Raw genomic sequence first — 9,279 nt, 5'->3', positions numbered from 1 at the left:
TTTGCACTAGCTGAAGTTTCTGAAACATCTTTAAATGTAACCCCATGTATAACACACTGCAGTAATATAGCCTAGAGGCTAGCAGAGCACAGACAACAGAAGTTGTCCCTGACCAAATAGGGGCACAACTGTGCCACCAGCTGAAGCTGATGGAAGGCACTTTGAAACAGCCATGCCATGTGAGCCACAACTACCTGACTTTTAGAAAACATCTGAAGGCAGCCCTGTTTAGGGAAGTTTTTAATGTTTGATGTTTTATCATGTTTTTAATATTCTGTTGGGACCTGCCCAGAGTGGCTGGGGAGGCCCGGCCAGATGGACAGGGTATAAGTAATAAATAAATAAATTATTTATTTATTTATTATTATTATTATTATTATTATTATTATTATTATTATTAGTGCTAGCAATGGATCCAGCAGTACCCCCAAGGTAGCGAAATGTCTTTGGCCAGCATCGATTCCATCTCATAATATGGAAAACAAAAGGGTCCCCTCCCCCAGTTGCTTCAAGGAACTGCCGTTTCCTCTCCTTAAGAAAAACAAGGCAAACTTTTGATGATTCTGTACAACTTTAATAACATCTGGTGTGGTAACCTTGTTTAAAACGAGCAGTGTGAAGAAACTGCCTATTTGGTGGGGTATCTGGAGGCAAATTGCCAGTGGGACGAAGGAGAAGCCAGCAGCAAACCTGCGAGAAGAAAAATCAACACTCCTTCCCAGTGGTGACACCCTTAGCAAAAGGTATAAATCGAGACCTGCAGGATAACTGCGACACACTCTGACCGAGTGTCAAACTTTGAGTGTTGGCTTCTGCTTTGGGTTGGATCTCCGAGTCGCTCTCGTTATGAGAAGCAGCGCCATGCACAGTCCAGTAATTGTGGGAAGAAATAGCGCAAGTGTTGGCTCGAATGGGAGGTCCAGGTTTCCCTCTGTCTCTTCCAGCTATCACACCTCTTGTGGGCTCGGTAGTGCCAGAGGCAATTCCTCCCACTTTGAAGGTCGTTCCACCTATGACTATGGAATTGGCCAACGCAACTTTCTGAGCAGCGGTTGTAGTGGTGCATTTATCAGGGGTGGCCATAGGAGGAGAATGAGTACAGGTAGCTGCCCCACTGGTAACCATGGCGGTTATCCTCCATTTGGATATGGGGATGGGATAGCTGAAGTCAGGTCCGATGGAGCCGGCAGTGGAGTTGGCGGGACGGGTGGTGATCCCAAAGCTTGCGGCATTGTCTTTTCTTCTACTGATGGAAAGGCGGTCATGCAGGACCTCAATGACCGCTTGGCCAGTTATATAGACCAAGTGCGATGCCTGGAGGCTGAAAATGCTGAGCTTCAGTCCAAGATCAGTGATTTCCATGCCAAGAACAAGTTGGCTGGGGAAGCGAAGGACTACAGCCACTATTACCAGCAGATTGAGGAGCTTCAAAACCAGGTAGGAATGTCATCTCTCAGGAACACTCAAAGCATTCCTGGTGGCGTGGTTTACATGACATGATAAGCCCAACGATGGCTTGCTGGGGTCATGTGGATGTGTGGATGCCTAGAGAGGGACTTGGAGCCTCTTTGCTTCTCCACAGTCATTTGTGGTGCTGTGCTGAGCTAAGCCAAGGATTGTCTTAGCACAGACATATGCAAACTCCGGCCTTCCAGATGTTTGGGACTACAATTCCCATCATCCCTGACCACTGGTCCTGTTAGCTAGGGATGATGAGAATTGTAGTCCCAAACATCTGGAAGGCTGGAGTTTGCCTATGCCTGACTTAGAATGTGGTACAAACAGGGACTTGTGGCTAAGCTCCATCCTCACCAGGGATGGCAAAGTTCTGTCCAATTCAGTTTCTCTCTGTTGCTCATTTTCCCAGTCTTAATCTCAGTTCTTCACATTTCCATATTGGTCTGTGATTTAAATAAATAAATAAGATGCCCTTGTGAAAACCGAGCAGCATTTTAATGTGAATTTCTCCCAATATACACGTTTGTGTGTGTTATTCTGTCAAATACACACATTTATGTAAAGCAATTTCTCTGAAAATAATGCATTCCAGTATGTTATTTTTAGCATTATATGCATTTCTGTGGACACTTGACCCCTGTGTATGCATTTTAATACCCATCACTTGGCTGAAGAACTGCACTGCAAAGTTCAGAGAGCTGCGAATTTTGAAGGACGGCTGTGCTTTGGTTCTTGTGTTGTTTCAGAAAGCGGAAATGAGGTAGGCTTGGCTTAAAAAGGGAACCTAATCAACTTGCTGCCCCATCCCTTGTCCTCACTAACCACAAGCTGTAGGAATGATTTACAGCTCGTGGTTGGTGAGGACAGTTCTTAACCACGAATACTAGTCCGGATTGAAGGCTAAGCCAAACCATGGCTTAGCCCATGAGAGCAAAAAGGACTGGGGAGGAACCAAATGGTTGTTAGCGGCTCTGGGGAAGCCCACCCCTTCTTGCTATACCAGTGAGCCATTGTTTGGCTTACCCCGTTGTGTGAAGCAGGTCAGTGTGTGCATTGTAGTTCTTGTGTTGTAGGCAAAGAAAGCCATCTACCCAAACCAGCTTTTTCATATAGACCAGGAGAAATTAACAAATTCCATTTCTTTCTCCCATCCCGCCCCAGATTGTACGTACAACGGTGGAGAACAACAGTATAATTATCAAGATTGACAACAATCACCTGAACGTTGAAGACATGAAGCACAAGTGAGTTACGCATTGCTCTGAACGTCTCTTGCCTTTTGAGCCTGAAATCTTTGTGTCACTATTAAATTCATATTTGCAGAAAACTTGGATTAGGTTGGGGAAGATGGCTGGAATGGGTGCATAAACAGGGGAGGTGTGCAGATGTCTCTAAGACTGTAGACATCACACTAATTTATGTACTTCTGTGCATACTTTACCCAGTCACAGGCCTTTTTGTACAACCTCCTTGGTTGGAGAACTGTGCTGCAAAATTAAGACAAGTGTGACTTTTGATGGATGGCTATGTTTTGGTTCATGTATTGCTTCTGAACGTGCAAATTTTGAAGGGCCACTATGTTCCAATCCCTGTCTTGTTTTAGAAAGTGCCAGTGGTGCAAGCTTGTTTTAAATGAGCAATGAGTTAATCTTCTCTCCCATCCCTGCTCTGGAGAGGGGTTTTTATTTGGATTGGGGCAGCGGCAGAAAGACGTGAACTCCCTCTCCTTCTCCACCCCCATCCCGAGGCTGCTCAGGTTCACCCACCACCACACTGCTATTTATTTAATAAGAAATCATGTAAATTCAATTAATGCAATTAGAGTTGCATTTAGTTTGGCCCTTGCTAAACAAGAGACCCAGGCCTGCTAACTTTGTCAGTAGCCACGGTTCTTTTGCAATGTCTCATTTAATTTAATTTGATGTTCAGAAACTCAGAGGAGGAGCACTAGCTGGGACAGAACATAAGGATCCCAAATTGCTTTTATCGTTCAAATCATACTAAAGCCAGCCTTTAGTCATTTCCGTTTATGGCAAACACCTACCAATTTTAGCGTGCCATGAATGAATCAGGGCTGGGCTTATCATGAAATGCATAAAGCTAATTTGTTCATTCTAGGATGGGAATCATTTTCCAGTAATAATTATTATTATTTTATTTGTACCCTGCCCATCTGACTGTGTTGCCCCAGCCACTCTGGGCGGCTTCCAGTATATACAGAAACATAATAAAACATCAAACATTAAAAACCTTCCTATACAGGGCTGCCTTCAGATGTCTTCTAAAGGCTGTATAGTTACTTCTTGCCGTCTGATGGGAGAGCATTCCACAGGGTGGGCGGCACTACCAAGAAGGCCTTCTTCCTGGTTCCCTGTAACCTCACTTCTTGCAGTGAGGGAACCACCAGAAGGCCCTCGGAGTGGGACCTCAGTGTCTGGGCTGAGTGATGGGGGTGGAGATGCTCTTTCAGGTATATAGGGTCGAGGCTGTTTAGCGAGTTAAAGGTCAGCACGAACACTTTCAAATGTGCTCAGAATCTAGTTTCTCCCATGCTCTGCACACAGGCTTCTCATGGGCCACTGGTGGGCCACTGTGAGAACAGGATGCTGGACTTAGATGGGCCCACTGGCCTGATCCAGCAAGGGCTCTTATGTTCGTACTTTGTCTCATTAAACCTATCGTTCCAGCATAAAGCAGTGGAGCGTTTCTGTGGGTTTACCTGAAGTACTTCTGTCAGGTGCACAGATTTTGAAGGCGTGTAAAAACAACAACCCCAGCTTGCTAAGAAGGCCTAGCTAACCCCATCTCTCATAATTTTCCACCAGAAGACGTATTCAGCCGGGTCTTGTGTCAAATTGTCATTTTATTAGCCTTACTTTTGTGTTTTATTGTGTTTTCATAATATTTTATTATCTGTGTTGATATTGTTGTTAGCTCCCTTGAGCATCGTTTGGTGGAAATGCAAGATACAAATAACAAATAAGAAACCAACACATTAAAAAAAATATACTGTTCCCCCTGATGTCTAGTTGGGATGTGGGTGGCTAGGGCTTGCCGATCAGAAGGTCAGCGGTTCAAATCCCCGCGATGGGGTGAACTCCCATTGCTTGGTCCCTGCTCCTGCCAACCTAGCAGTTTGAAAGCATGTCAAAGTGCAAGTAGATAAATAGGTATTGCTCCTGCGGGAAGGTAAATGGCATTTCCATGTGCTGCTCTGGTTCGCCAGAAGCTGCTTAGTCATGCTGGCCACATGACCTGGAAGCTGTCTGTGGAGAAACGCCGCCTATAGATCAGGATGAGCGCCGCAATCCCAGAGTTGTCCGCGACTGGACCTAATGGTCAGGGGTACGTTTACCTGATGTCTAGCCTTTGATTCAGTTGTTGCATCTGAGCATGCTCATACTCAGTAGTGTTAAAATGGGGAAAATCTATTGAGTTTAATTTTTAGCGGCTGCACTGGCCCTGCAGAAATAAGCATGGTTACTAAAGAAATAGAGTGCAGCTAAGTCTCAGAGCCCTTCCTTTTTTTGTCAACATAGGCTTGATACTGAGTGTGGCCTTTGTGAGAACGTGGAGGCTGACATTAATGGCTTATACCCCGTTTTGGATCAACTGGCCAGCTGTAAGACTGACATGGAAGCTGAACTGAAGTCACTGCAAGAAGAACTGTCTGGTCTCAAAAAGAACCACGAAGAGGTACATGATTGGCTCACCAAAATATGAGCCCCTCGTTTTCATAAAAACAACACATGCATGAACTGCGTACTTTATACAAAAAATTGGCACAAGCCACTTTTTGACACAAAGTGCCCCCAAACAGATTACATTCATGATTTCAAACACACACACATATTCAAAGAGGATTGATCAAATTCATAGAGGAGTGGGCTATCAATGGTAACTAGCCATAAGGTCTATTCTCTTTCTCCATGTAGTAAGTTATGCTTCTGAATGCCAGTTGCTGGAAACTGCAGGAGAGGAGAATTCTCTTGTGCTCTGGTCCAGTCATCTGAGTGGCCACTGTGAGAACAGGATGCTGGACTAGATGGACCAACATCAGGCTCTTCTTATGTCGTTCCACAGGAAAGGTTGAACAGTTGATGCTGTGTGCAGCCAGCCCTTTTATAATACAACAGCAAAGGCATGGTTCTCATCAAAGTTCTCTTTGCAGGAATTAATCTCTTTGCAAAAACTTTGTTCAAGTGATGTCAACCTGGAAATCAGTGCCTGCCCCGGTCCAGATCTGAAGAAAATCCTGGAGGAGATAAGATGCAAGTACGAAGCGACGATCGACTCAAACCGCAAGGAGGTTGCAGATTGGTATGAAGGCAAGGTAAATGAATCCGGCCCCTGTAAGGAAGCAAAACTTTAAAAGAAGAAGCCTGATGGGAAAAGGGCAGGGGCTGCAGGAGTCTCCAGGGTGATGCTGGTGGTACGATGCTCTGCGTTGTTTTGTTATTCACTACTTTTACACCCACACCTTCCCTCAAAGACCGAGTGTGGTTCCTCCCACCTCCTCCATCTCATCCTCACAACAAGCCTGTAAGGTAGGTTAGGCTGGGAGATGGTGACTGATTCAAGGTAAGCCAGCAAGCTTCATGACCTTGCATGGAGATTGGAACCCAGGTCTCGCCACTGCTCTTCCCTTTGGCTAATCAAAGAACCGTGCAGCAGAATATCCAAAAGTGCAATGTTATTCAGGTTGCAGTAACTAGAGCTTCTAAAAAAAGAGGTGGGGGGAAATCAAAGCATATACAATCCTGGCTCAGCATCTTTAAAATAGAAAAGAACATGCTCTTTTCTCTTCTTTTGTTCTGCCAAAGCCAATGTTCCACTCCCCCCCCCTCGCATACCAAATAGTACATAAAACCTCTGAAAATGCTGATGTTTCAGTCAATCTGTGTTTCAGCTGAAGGAAGTGAACCAGGAAATCTGCACCACTAGCAAGGAAGCGGAGGATGGCGACCATAAGGCCATTGATCTGAAACGTCAGCTGCAGGCCTTAGAGATTGATCTCCAAGCCCAGCGCAATCTGGTAAGGAGAGAGAGCGTGGGATGCATCTTATTGCTCTATCCTTTTTGCAGCTCAAAGCAACTCACATGGTGGAGTCACGGTGGGTTTCCATCCTGGGACTAATCAGGTCCACAAATCCCTTAGTTTCAATCATGCCATGCCATGCCATGGGGTCCTCTCCAGACATTCAGTGGGGACAGATGCTTGAGTGCACAAGGGGAGAGCACTCAACTTAGGTCTAGTAGTGGTTGGTGGGGTAGGATGAAGCAGAGTGGCACTGGAACACTGTTGTAATCATTAATACATAAAATAATTACAGTGGTACCTCGGGTTACAGACACTTCAGGTTACAGATGCTTCAGGTTACAGACTCCGCTAACTCAGAAATAGTACCTCGGGTTCAGAACTTTGCTTCAGGATGAGAACAGAAATCAGGCAGCGCCGGCGCGACAGCAGGTAGAGGCCCCATTAGCTAAAGTGGTACCTCAGGTTAAGAACAGTTTCAGGTTAAGAATGGACCTCCAGAACAAATTAAGTTCTTAACCTGAGGTACCACTGTATCTCAATGATCGAACTAGGATATAAGGTTTCAGACAGTTCCTAATCTACCCTAGGTTGTTCAGGGCTTTGTAGATTAATGGAAGAGACTTTGAACCTGGCTTGATACTAGATGAGGCTTCAGCAAAGGTGTCACATGAGGGGGGGGAGGGTAAAGGTAAAGGACCCCTGGACAGTTAAGTCCAGTCAAAGGCGACTATGGGGTTGTGCCACTCATCTCGCTTTTCAGGCCGAGAGAGCTGGCGTTTGTCCACAGACAGCTTTCTGGGTCATGTGGCCAGGATGACCAAACCACTTCTGGTGCAATGGAGCACTGTGATGGAAACCAGAGAGCATGGAAACGCCGTTTACCTTCCCACCGCAGTGGTACCTATTTATCTAGTTGCACTGGTGTGCTTTTGAACTGCTAGATTGGCAGGAGCTTAGACAGAGCAATAGGAGCTCACCCCGTCACAGGGGTTTGAACCGCCAACCTTCTGATCGGCAAGCCCAAGAGGCTCGGTGGTTTAGACCACAGTGCCACCCGCACCCCCCATGTTGTAGGCCACTTTGAGCATCATTGACAATCTGTTCCTCAGCAACTGGCATTCAGAGGAATAGCACCCTGATCCTGGGGGTAGTATACAGACATCATGGTTAGTAGCCATTGATAGGCTTGTTTGATTTATGCTCACCTATGTACTTTCTCTCTGGTTTCTGCGTAGCTTCTGGTTCCAAAAGCTTTTCGTTCATGCCCACACATTTAAGGCACTTAGGATGCTGCCTCTTGTTCCCTCCTCACCCCTTTAGAGAGACACACTGCAAGTGTCCTTGGCTGAAGGAGAACAACGCTACAATGCTCAGCTAGCCAAAATACAGGATCGCATCTCCTGCATGGAGCAGCAGCTGGCAGAGCTGCGCTTGGAAATGGAGGGCCAGGACCGGGAATACAAAGAGCTCCTGGACGTTAAGAAGAAGTTGGAGCAAGAGATCCAGACATACCGCAGCCTGCTAGAAAATGTGCCAGGCGAAGTACATGCCGCACCATGAAAGAACAGCCTAATTTCTTATCCCCTACCATTTCCGTTGCATGACTAGATTGGGACTAAGGTTAATTTCCAGCAAAGGCCAACTATGTTGAAATACCTGCATCTTAATTCTTGGTTTCAGTTTTTAATGGCTTCTGGCCATTTCTACTTCTGAATAAGGCTGAGCTGAAAGAGGGGGAGATTTTTGCAAACATGGAAAAACTCCTTTTGGTAACCTGCAGGGGACTGCAGTGAAAGGGGGAGAAAGTGTTCAGGAAGCATTGCTCTGTGTCAGCCTTCTGTTGAAGTGATCATCTTTCTGCATTTTTTTTTGCTTCTGGCACCTATTCTGCTAATCCACACAACTTGCTCATTTTACTGTTTAATCAACCCACTTGTTTCTAATAAAGGCTAATAAAGGCTTTGCCGGTTGCAACTGAACCTGAACAGCAGCTTCGTCAATTCTGACTGTGTGATGGTGACAGTCATATGAGAAACCACATTTAAGAGGCATCACAAAATGACAGGTTGTGTTCACCCTACACTTTGGATGTCCCCCATAAAACTGCCTTAGACAAGACTAGTTCCAACGTGTCATTCTCATGAATAACAAACCATTACGGTTAATGATAATAATACAGATGGTCTTTGAGAAGGACAACAGGTGCAGATGAGTTAGGCCTCACTTCTCTGCTGTCATCTGCCAGGCAGGTTCTTGGCGAGTTTCCATCAACTACCAAGTCAACACTAAACCCATCACCATCCCAGCTTCTTTCTATGCCATGGTACTTCCAAACAGACCTGCTGTGCACCAGGTAGACCCACCTGCAGGCATGGCTTCCAAGTCCCCTTCACTATCTAACAGGCAGCTCATGGCCTTGAGACCCCAGCAACCACATTCAACCCCACCTCTGAGCTGAGTCTACACAGCAGTGTAGAATTGTCACAGTTCTGGAGGTCATGCATTCAGTGGTGTAGTGTGGGGGGGGGGCAGCCATGGCGATGGTCCGGGACACATTTTAGGGGTGCAATTTGGGTGGCATGCAAGTTTGCAAAATTTAAGTTTTTTATTGGAGGAATGCAGATTGATCTCTAGAATGACTTGAAGGGCACATGGCTGTATCCAACAGCTGCATTATTTGGATTTTGCAAACTCCAGAGCTTGGTGATGGGCAGGCCATAGGCCTGGGGGCCTCTTATATACCTGCTGGGATTGACAAGGCATCTGACCCTCACTTGAAT

General features: G+C 45.8%; 1 long non-coding RNA gene across 1 annotated transcript; it reads left to right on the top strand.

The window, feature by feature from the left end:
* The first annotated feature begins 6,280 nt into the window (after positions 1 to 6,280).
* Positions 6,281 to 8,478, top strand: LOC309328349. The gene is made up of 2 exons (XR_014150804.1): positions 6,281 to 6,493; positions 7,820 to 8,478. It is a non-coding gene; the product is annotated as an uncharacterized lncRNA (long non-coding RNA).
* Positions 8,479 to 9,279: the final 801 nt, after the last annotated feature.

Source organism: Podarcis erhardii, assembly GCF_964252035.2.
Source record: "Podarcis erhardii genome assembly, chromosome: 13".
NCBI classification, from domain to species: domain Eukaryota; kingdom Metazoa; phylum Chordata; class Lepidosauria; order Squamata; family Lacertidae; genus Podarcis; species Podarcis erhardii.
This window is presented reverse-complemented; position numbering and strand designations above follow the sequence as displayed.